The sequence below is a fragment of the Fulmarus glacialis genome, unplaced genomic scaffold, assembly GCF_000690835.1.
Source record: "Fulmarus glacialis isolate BGI_N327 unplaced genomic scaffold, ASM69083v1 scaffold5382, whole genome shotgun sequence".
NCBI classification, from domain to species: domain Eukaryota; kingdom Metazoa; phylum Chordata; class Aves; order Procellariiformes; family Procellariidae; genus Fulmarus; species Fulmarus glacialis.
This window is the reverse complement of record NW_009195834.1, coordinates 35,979-45,877: the sequence shown is the minus strand read 5'-3', so window position 1 is coordinate 45,877 and position 9,899 is coordinate 35,979. Positions and strand designations below refer to the sequence as shown.

The window sequence follows — 9,899 nt, the reverse complement described above, 5'->3', positions numbered from 1 at the left end:
AGCAGGAAAGGCTGTCTACTGCTAAGTCCAGTGGTCATAACAAGAAAAAAAAAAGTATCTGTCTTCTTCCCTCATGTCTATGAGTAGAAAAAACCCATAAAATTGTATGATGCCATATAAACCCCTCTCCATCAGTTTCTGGCACCCCTGTATTTTTACATAACTCAGATGGCCCCATTATGGACCTGAGTATCTTACAGTTTCAAGAATGGGTCATGAGACGAGGAACTAAGTTCAGATTTTTACCCTTTTCCAAGGTTACAGTGTGCCCTACTAACTTCCATGTAATAATTTATAAATATATATATATATACACACACATATTTACTTATACAAACACATATACACACCCTCACAACTTTTTTCATGAGAACTCAGTATCAACTATGCATTAGGCTATTTTGTGGCTAATTAGCCTTGGTTTTTTGTCACTGGCAGTATCCTTGTTCATGACCTTATTTTACTCTAGAGCTACAATGGCGTCACTATCACTGATCGCTTTTCCCAGATAGGTATACAAGAGACATGAAAAAAGAAGATTGGGAACCTCTTTTTTTTTTTTTTTTTTTTTTTTTTTTTTTTTTTTTAATAAACAAAAAAATTACTCTACATTTTGGTCTCTGGGCTGTTTTTTAAGCTCAATCTCGACAATAAATAGTAGAACAGCAGGTGTATTTCAAGCTTAAAGGAAGCCAGAACAGAAAATACTTGCTAATTCCACTATCAACACAGACACAGGGGTTCAGACTTTATGTCATTTTACAAGATTCGTATATTATGTTCTACCCTCGAGCAACCTCTTCTGTTTCTTTTCACATATTGCCTTGTAAATCTTTGATAATCAGATAATTTTGATTGACGCCAATCATTATGTGTTTTGAGAAGGTCTGAAGCCCTCGTACAAATATTCAGAAGAACTGATAAGCTCTCCCCGCTCTGCAGGAGGCCCTTGTGCAGTACCTCTCAATTATTTTATCCGCTGTGCAAGTTAGGTGGTGGTAGTCCTGCAGCACTAAGAGGTTTTACAGCATAGAATCAGGAAAGACGGGAAAAAGATACATGAATCGAGAGAACAGAACAAGGTGACGGCTTCCACCATGAGGCTACAGGCTGAACTCCATCAAACTGAAAGAAGTGCTGTCATCTCACCACCGATGCTTTGTTAGTGACCCCAGAAAGAAGAGCTGGAGCACAAAACCCAAGTTATCCTCCAGCGACTAAAACCGAAATTTATTCCCAAGGGTAGGGTAGGGAACTTTCACTGTTGCAGCAGGTATTGTCTCTTCTGTAAATAAATGGAAAGATATGGACATAAGGACATACCTATACATGGAGGTGTTCCTAATTATGCGTCCACAAGAAATTTTAAATCCAACAAGAAAACTACGTTTATAATTAGCTTACCCTACTTTCAAGGGCTCGCCCTGCTCCAGAACAAGAGCGTACACACAGCTGAGGGGAAACATCTGTTGCACTTCAAATACACTGGAGCTTGTGCAATATCATGAAGATATCACAAAAAGTTCCAAAGCTTGATAGGGATGTTATCTTCTCACGACCATTAAAGGGAAAAAATTCTTCATTAAGCACTTTTTTTTTTAAAGAGGAAGTGACTATGCATTGTGTGTACATAAGAAAACCACAAGTAGTGTAAATTAACCTCAATGCCCTTGAAAGTCTACTTAGATCTTCCAGCTTCCTTAATTCCAGTTGTTCTGATTGTGCTACATCTTGTTCTATGAAAAACAAAACAAAACCCCCAGAAACTTGACTACTAGGAGGACAAGCAGTGCCAGAGATGCAGAATTTCTTTATGCAAAGAGGCAGAGTTAAAGGTTACACAACGAACAAGGTAGAACTCCTATAAAACAAAACAAAAAATACAGCACCTCATTATTAAGGATTGTCACAGCTTTACATTTCATGGCATTTCCTAACTTTCAAGTACATAACTTTGCAATTCAAATCCATCCCACTACAACTGCTCTGGCCCCTCCAACTCTTTAAAGCAGCGTTTGTTGCTACTTTGGCAGCAGTGAGGTCTGGCATTGTAAAACCTCTGTGTTTGTATTTGGTTAAATACTTTATTTTTGCTAAGCAACAGAAACCACAGAGGAGGGGAGGGGTTGGAGGGGGGGAAGTGTTCTTCCTTGCTCTCTCCCCTGAAATGATCTACAATTTGGGCAAGCTGAACTGAACTTACAGAGGACATTTCTCCAGCCCTGAGGGGTCCTCCTGCAGAACGAGTTAAGTTGGCTACAAAGAGCAGAGGTCACGGACCCTTGAGAAGAGCCTGTAAGAACATTTTGCCATGGTATCTACCTACTGAGCTTTACAGATGAGTATCCTCCTTGATGATGAGAACAGAGTGCTCTTTGGATTTCATCTTCAGTCGAGATCCAAACACCTTCCCCCCTCCACACCCCACATAAAAGGTCAAGCTTCAGGCCCAAGATTAATCAACTTCCATAATTTCCCTCCCAGGTATATCAATCTCAGCTCCCTATCTCCCGCGGGGCAAGAAACTTTAAAATATTACAAAGAGGCTCAGTGCATATCTTAATTGGACATGCAGGTGATGTGAGCAGCCATAAAGGTGACCTGGTTAGAAGGGAAAAATTACTGAACAGAAGAAAACGTCTGCTGACATGCTGACAGAGAAAATGCCTGCCAGCCTGGGAACTAGAAGCATCCTTGAGAAGTGCAGCTGGCCTCTTAGAAGTACACAGTTGGGTACCTAGAAACCCGAGACATCCTGAGATACCATTGATAAGCGCAAAACCAAGGAACTGTAACAGCAACTTATCATCTGAAAAGGTGAAAAATAGTCTGGAAAAAGGAGAAAACATCCTGAGAAAGTAAGAATTGGTCACTGCCATTGGCTGTTGTATCTGCAAGAACAGGAGAACGTCTGGAAAAATAAAAATTGCCCTGAGAGAATAGAAAACATCAACATCTATTGGCTATTCCGAGCGAAAAATAGAAATTAACAGCATCTATTGGCTGCTGAAGTGGTGGTGTCCTACACCTCCTTATTTCTCTATGACACAAAAATGACTTAATTTTTATCCAAAATGAAGCTTCTCTCCCTGAGAACTTCCTGTGCTGCACGTTCTTTTCCTTTCCTAAACGGGTTGACGCTCTGCACAAACTTTCTAAGAGATCTTGGACCCTTGCCGGAGAGAGTTTGGTTTGTCCTCCCCTAAGGGATGATTTTGCACCTTCTGAGATCTGTCTAATAAGCTTGATACTGGTATTATTGTGAACATACATATATATGCACATATAAGTAATCTAACGTAAGTATTTCTGCTGCCATATTATTAATAAATTTCCTTCACTAGTGATAAGTTTGCAGTAACCTGTAATACTTGGTTGCTGCCATACTATTGATTGCTGCCAATAATTTGTAACAGCTTTATAAATATACGCATACATATTTTTTCATTCATATACATATTCACTTTATCAATCACAGGTATAGTTGCTAGTGGTGATTTTTGTGGTATTTGTAGAAATCTGTAATAAAGTAGAGAAATTTAGAGTAAAAAACCTTCATGTCCTTGTATGTTACAGAATCCTACCAACCCATAGTCACAATCTCTATATGCCAGCAGGCTGGGTAACCCTTTAGGTCATGACGGCAGGTGTGACCCTGAAAAAAATGCTTTAAAATCTCTCTAACAAAGTCAACTTGTGCAGAAAAACAGGACAATATCTGGATAATATTGCACTTTTAAAAATGAGAGAAAAATGTGAGAAAAGACAACAATAGTGTTTCAACTACATTAACTTGCATATTACTGCACTGTAAACCCTAGGAGAGTTGACCCCGTAGAAGAGACCACCATCAGCAATGAACCTTCCAAGTTACCAATAAACTGTACCCGTTTCAGGTTTTCTACAGCATTTTATCTTCTATTAGGTGTAACACAACTGTCGCGCCTGCACTCTAAGAATTTGACCATTTAAATTTAAAGACTTAACAATTCAAAAAGTTTAGTTGATACCATGTAATTGTAAAAGACAAGCTACCCAGTACTTCGTTGCATCATTGTATGTCATCAGCCACTAGAGCAACTAAAAAATTTCAGTTTGCTCCCCAGAATACACAAGCTTGTAAGAAATGTTTTGATAAAAAGCTCTTAAATACGGAAGTATTTAGTTCAACTGAGACTGAACAGTATCTGAGTAGTATTTAGAAAAGGAGGATGATGCATCAGGCTGGGAAGACGTGGCAGCAGGTTGGATTTCTAATTCAATACCGCACGTGCAGTGAAGCAGATGTCTCCCTTAATAGGGGGATTGGAGGTGGATTAGGGAGTCTCCCAGTAGCTGTTTTACATAATAGCATTCCTTCATAGGCCTACAGGTATGCTGCAAAATCCCACCCTGGGATAAAGTGACCAAAAAAAAAAAAAAAAAAAAATTCTTTCAGAGCATAGCTAGAGCCTGCAGACCACTATTTCTAGCCACCAAATCAGTTTAGTGTTAAATCTAAGGAGACAGAGTTAAAAACTAGAAATGCCAAAAAGCATACATGCACTCTGTCATATTTACATGGGGAAACACCAGTACTTAACAAGACAGAAATAACCCTTCTACATCTACGTTAATTATGACAAATCTCCCTACAACCCTTTGAACATTACCAGAGTTCAAGTATGTTGTTTAATTGGTACTAAACGCACTAAATCCAACCACACAGTGTCAAACTGGATCTCGCCAGCCGTGCAGACACAGACGGACATTGGGAGTTTTCTTCAGAGCAGGCAGCTTCTTGCCAGACTCCCAACTCCTACAGAAAACTAATATTTTAACTTTGTCCCAACTAAGCCAACTATATGACATTACTAACAAGATGTTAGGAATCTGAAAATATGTCTACTTTCATCATCATAGACATTGAAGAGCTTTTAGTCTTTATCTTAAACACCAGCAGCAAACGGCAGTGCTGTGAAAGACATGGAATGGCTCCACCACTTGTGATAAAGCAAAGACACACAAAGAACACTGTCTGACCAACAAGCAGTGATGGAGGAAGGACCCACAATGGAAATCCCTAACCTGTTTACAGTTATTTTCTAATTCATATACTCCTTTGGAGGTCTCAGACTTTGTCTAACTCGGAGGTGGTTGTTTATGACAACTCAGGCACAGAGAGGTATTGCCCATAGGTATTTTGTGAAGCAACGTTGAGGAGTCTAAGTGTCATATACGAATATTTAGCAGCTACATCAAGTGAAATGAAAGAGGTACTGAGCCCAGCATCCCATCTGGCGGTGGTCAGGAAGAGGAACTCTTCCACCGGCACAAGAAGAGGGACTTGCGGCCGTACCCACCACCCACCTGCAGTGCAGGGACTTCCTCTGCCTGGGATGCTGCATGGTGCTAAGGAGTGGAAAGGCAGCCAATGCTACAGCATCACAGAGAGTACTACACAAAAACTACTCTCAATACATGGCGATTACAGTTTTCTCTTTCTAAGAGCACAGTTTAAGGTGCCAGTGAAAGCGTTAGCTACTTAGAAGGAACAGAGCCATCTACAAGCCCTGATTCACCTCCATAACCTTTAGCAGTTAGTGTCATAGCGAAATTCCCCACAGCAAGAGTGAACTTCTGTCATATTTTTGTATCATTCAACAACTTATTTATTCAGTGGTGAGCAGTGCTAGGTGAGCAAAGAAACCCCTATATGGAAAAAGTAAAATCAAAAGTGAAAAAAAAAAAAAACAAACCCAAACCACCCCAAATCCAACACCTCACATGATCTACTACTATAGAGGGATCAAAATGCGTTGTTCACACATTCAGCTACACAACTAATCCTCAATGAACTCTCATTCCTCCTTGCTCAAAAACTTCTTTTCCTATTGTTCCAAAAGACTCATCCTGAACTACTTTATCTTCAGCTGATCTTTGCTCAGCTACAACATAATGGTAATGTGTGTGTAAAAGAAAATAATGCTAAAAACGTATGAAGATTTTTTTTTTAACCCAACCAGTCTACGGATGCAGACAAAAAGAAAGACATCCAAATGCTAATCAGATAAGGGGGGAAAAAAAAACCAACAAAACAAAAACAAGTCAAAGAAGGAAAACTGAAGGAAGAACTATTCGGGCTTTTTTTGCATTTGAGAACACCTTGCTTTATCAATTTAATGGTTTTCCCTTATGGTCAGGCCTCTTGCTTGTTTGCATGAGTCTTTCATACAGAAAAAAGGGAAAAAAAGATTTTATAACAGGAATATTGGTGTCATAAAAAGCCAAAGAAGCAGACAGAAATGTTAAAGATTAACTGTGTTTATTGAGTGCATATCCTTTCCTCCTCCCTACCCTGTTTTATATAGGCATTTTGGTAGCATGGAGAAATGAAACAGTTAAATATAAACCCCACATTTCACTATAACCTTTCTCCAGCTCAGTCTGGTTTACCTGCACACATCAAAACAAAGAAGTGACCTGTCATATTTAGAAACAGTCATGCCAATTTGCCTTAAAAAACCCCTAACACAGGTTTGGCAGTTAAACAATCCCTGTTTGGCAGTTAAACAATCCCTTCTTTTACTTTTTTTTGTTTCCATCATTCTGTTGTGCCTCTCTTTGCTCTTTCAAAGGCAGAGCTCCTGCTCCAGTACTTACAACAAGCATAGCTTTTGAGGACCGCTTTTTGAGTCTCTTGGCATACGCCTACAGGGCAGGGAGCAGCGTGGGCTCTCCCTGTGCTGATAGGAAATAAGCCAACTCTGATCCAGAAGCAGCAGAGGGAAGGCTAAGTCTGAACCATCACCCTGCTTCTCAGTGCAATTAACATTCCCCAGGTACTGTTTTCCTCACCTTAACCGCAGAGTTTCATGTGAAGCGTTCTTCTATTTCATGTGATGAGGGAGACTGATTTACAAACATCATATTTGACAAGATCTTCTTACTGACCTGGCAGCCTATAGTCATCTTTGATTCAGAAATCTTGAAGCAGAATAAAGAGTTGATTTGTGTAGCAGGTGAAGACTGGTACAGAGTCTACCACTCAGCCTGCTGTACAGAGCGGAATGCAAAACCCCTGTGGGAGAGGACTTTATTTCCTCCTAAAGCTCTTCACCTTCATGCAGCATTTCTTTTTTTTGTTTACCAGTTCGTAACTAACCCTCTTCTCTAACAGCCACCTGGTTTGTTTACTCTTAGCTGCTGCCACCACTAAGTCCTCTTCCCTGAGCTGCTAAAATTAGCATTGCAAAAGGCTTGAACATCCTTGAATGAGAATTAGCTAATACTTCATGTAACCATAGGATGCACGCGTGCTTGCAAAGCACCTTGTAGCACGGGGACCAGACTGCTGGTATCTGCAAAACTGCCCTCCATAAGCTGGCACAAATAGTAATGGGAAGAAAAGCAGAACGTGTACCTCAACGAGGTGCAAACCCAAAAAGATATTGCCTATCATTTTCTCTTTCAAATGCAAGAACAGCAAGCAAGTTTTTACTCGTTTAGATACAACTAGGTTTTGAAATGGAAGCACTAAAACCACTACTAACCTTATTAAATTAGTCTAGCTGCCCCAGTGCAGTAGTTGCCTTCCAAACCTGAACCCACAGCTAGCACCAAGGCAGTGTTCACATGCATTAAAAAACAAGGTTATAGTAATACACAAAGTCCTTTAGCAATGGATGATTCTGATGGCGACAGCTCCACGACAAAGCTTTATCCATCTACATGCATTCAGAGGTCCAGCAGACTGAGCTCTTTGCAGGCGTTCAGCTTTGTTCTGCAGGAACCCGATACGGCAGTCTCGCCAGACCCAACACGCATTGAATGTTTTCAGCATTCCTGTACTACGGCTCAGAAGGAGCCATTAGATTACAGAGATTAATACCACTCCCGCACAGACAAGAAAAGCAACTTTAGCCCTTTTGGCTGGAAGAGTCAGTTGATCCCTCCCTTGCTTAAGACATCATTATCCAAGATCCCTTCCTCCGCGTGCTTCATCCTCCTGTCAGCATGCAGCTTAAACCCCCCACATTTCCAGTCGCATTTTATTTGCATTTACAGCTCTGCAACACGCTAAGCAACTCCTCTCCATCTTCACCTCTCCGGATGTTTAGATTCTCTCTTTGCTAGGGAGGAGATTCACCTAGCACCTTAGATGAAGGTATTCTCCCTTTACTGAGCAACCATTTGTCTCCAGTAACTACTTGCTCCAGATTTCCTCTGCAGCTTGTAGAGATTACAGTTAGGTTTGGGATGTGTTTCACTGAAGACGCTACTGAGCCAAACTGCACCTTTTACTTGTGCCTACTAATGGCTGAATAGAGTTTAGAGAAGACTAACAGTTTGCTATTCCTTTAGCCAGACACTTGCGACTACAAGGTGCAACTACAAACCCACACTGACTTGTAGCTGTGTTGTGTATGTGTACATTATACACAACATATAGCTGGGGGGAAATCTCTCCTCTTTAAATCTCCTGGCTAATAACACACTTATACAAATAAGAGGTATAGAAGATGCAAAAATAAAGTTACAGGTTCAGGCTGACAGCAATTAGAAACCCAACACATTAAAAAGCAAATCCATGGAACTTCAAATATTTCCCTCACATACTAGCAGTTGCTTTGATTTTTGCACACCTAGCTGCAGGAAATGGAGTAAGAGGAAGTGGCAAACGGTTTATGTACAAATACAATTATAGCAAGGTGTCCTTAAGGAATGCCATAATTAAAAATAGTATGCAAATATAGCTAGTGACTAGCCTTCTTAAAAAAGACCTATTGCATCAATAGGATTTAAAAAAAAAAAAAAGAAAAAAAAATATCAGGCTTTCTTCCAAGGGCAAATTAAAGTAAACAAACTGCACATTTCAAGAACGTTTTTCTGCTCACCATCAGTTCACTTTTGGGAAGAAAAAAAAAAAAAGCAGCATTTCTAGTATTAAAAAAAAAAACATCAACTCAAAGAGAAGGAGGAAGAAAATAGAAGAATACATGAACCATATCCAAAAAGTGAGCTCCTACTTCACTCCAACTGACAAACATAGTTACATATTTCAGCCCAAAATTTTGAATGGGGTGTAGGGGAATAAGGGATAAGCTTTACTGCGCTTATTCCTCTACCAGTTTATCATTCCTCCTCTTGTTTTTACATACAGAGTTACAACCAACTTGCCAGGACAACACTATAATTGCAGCTAGACTCAGGCTTTGGTGAAGAGCTCTTGACCTACCGGTAAGGGCTGGAGACACCCAGGACTGACCCACGCCACTCAGCTGAACTGCCCAAACCTCCAACCATCTGCTCAAAGTTTACATGAAAGGGTGAGCTTCGTTACCCTTTACCTTGGAGTTCACTACAAAGGTCTGTGCAAAGGAAAAAGGTTCAGCTAAAAGTGGTAACATAGCTTATCAGAAGGTTTTCAAACTACAGCAAGAACCTGAAGAGTAAAAATATTCACAAATATTCACAAAAATGTATCCCCCATGTAGTTACTGTAACCACATACTAAGGACTGAGAATGGATTCACCAGCCATGGAAGTGTTTGGGAACCGTACCATGTTTTTATAGAAAAAAGCATGTCCTAGTTCAAACCAGAAATCAGTTCTGCGAAGTCCTACTGTTTCTGTTACACATCAGATTACATCAGGAAATCACAAACGTCCTTTCTAGTTTAAAAAACAATTTGATAACAGGAGCTTAAGCAATGTGTCTTTGGGGATGGAAGGAGTACGTGGTAACTCTGTACTGCAGAGTTAAATAAGAATTCAAATAAATCACTGAAACCAACAAGGCAAGTCAAACAGAGCTTTCAGTTTTTGCTTGGTATTCCAATCATGATACCTCTTCCAGATACCAGTGGAAGCTGATATTAGCTTGCTATAAATTCTTGCCCACTCTCCTTTATCACACA

The 9,899-nt window shown here is 40.1% G+C and overlaps 1 protein-coding gene across 1 annotated transcript in view; it reads right to left on the bottom strand.

The window, feature by feature from the left end:
* Nucleotides 1-9,899, bottom strand: part of GRAMD4 (GRAM domain containing 4) — a 51,230-nt gene that overhangs the window by 30,160 nt on the left and 11,171 nt on the right. The gene's annotated exons all lie outside the window — the stretch shown is intronic.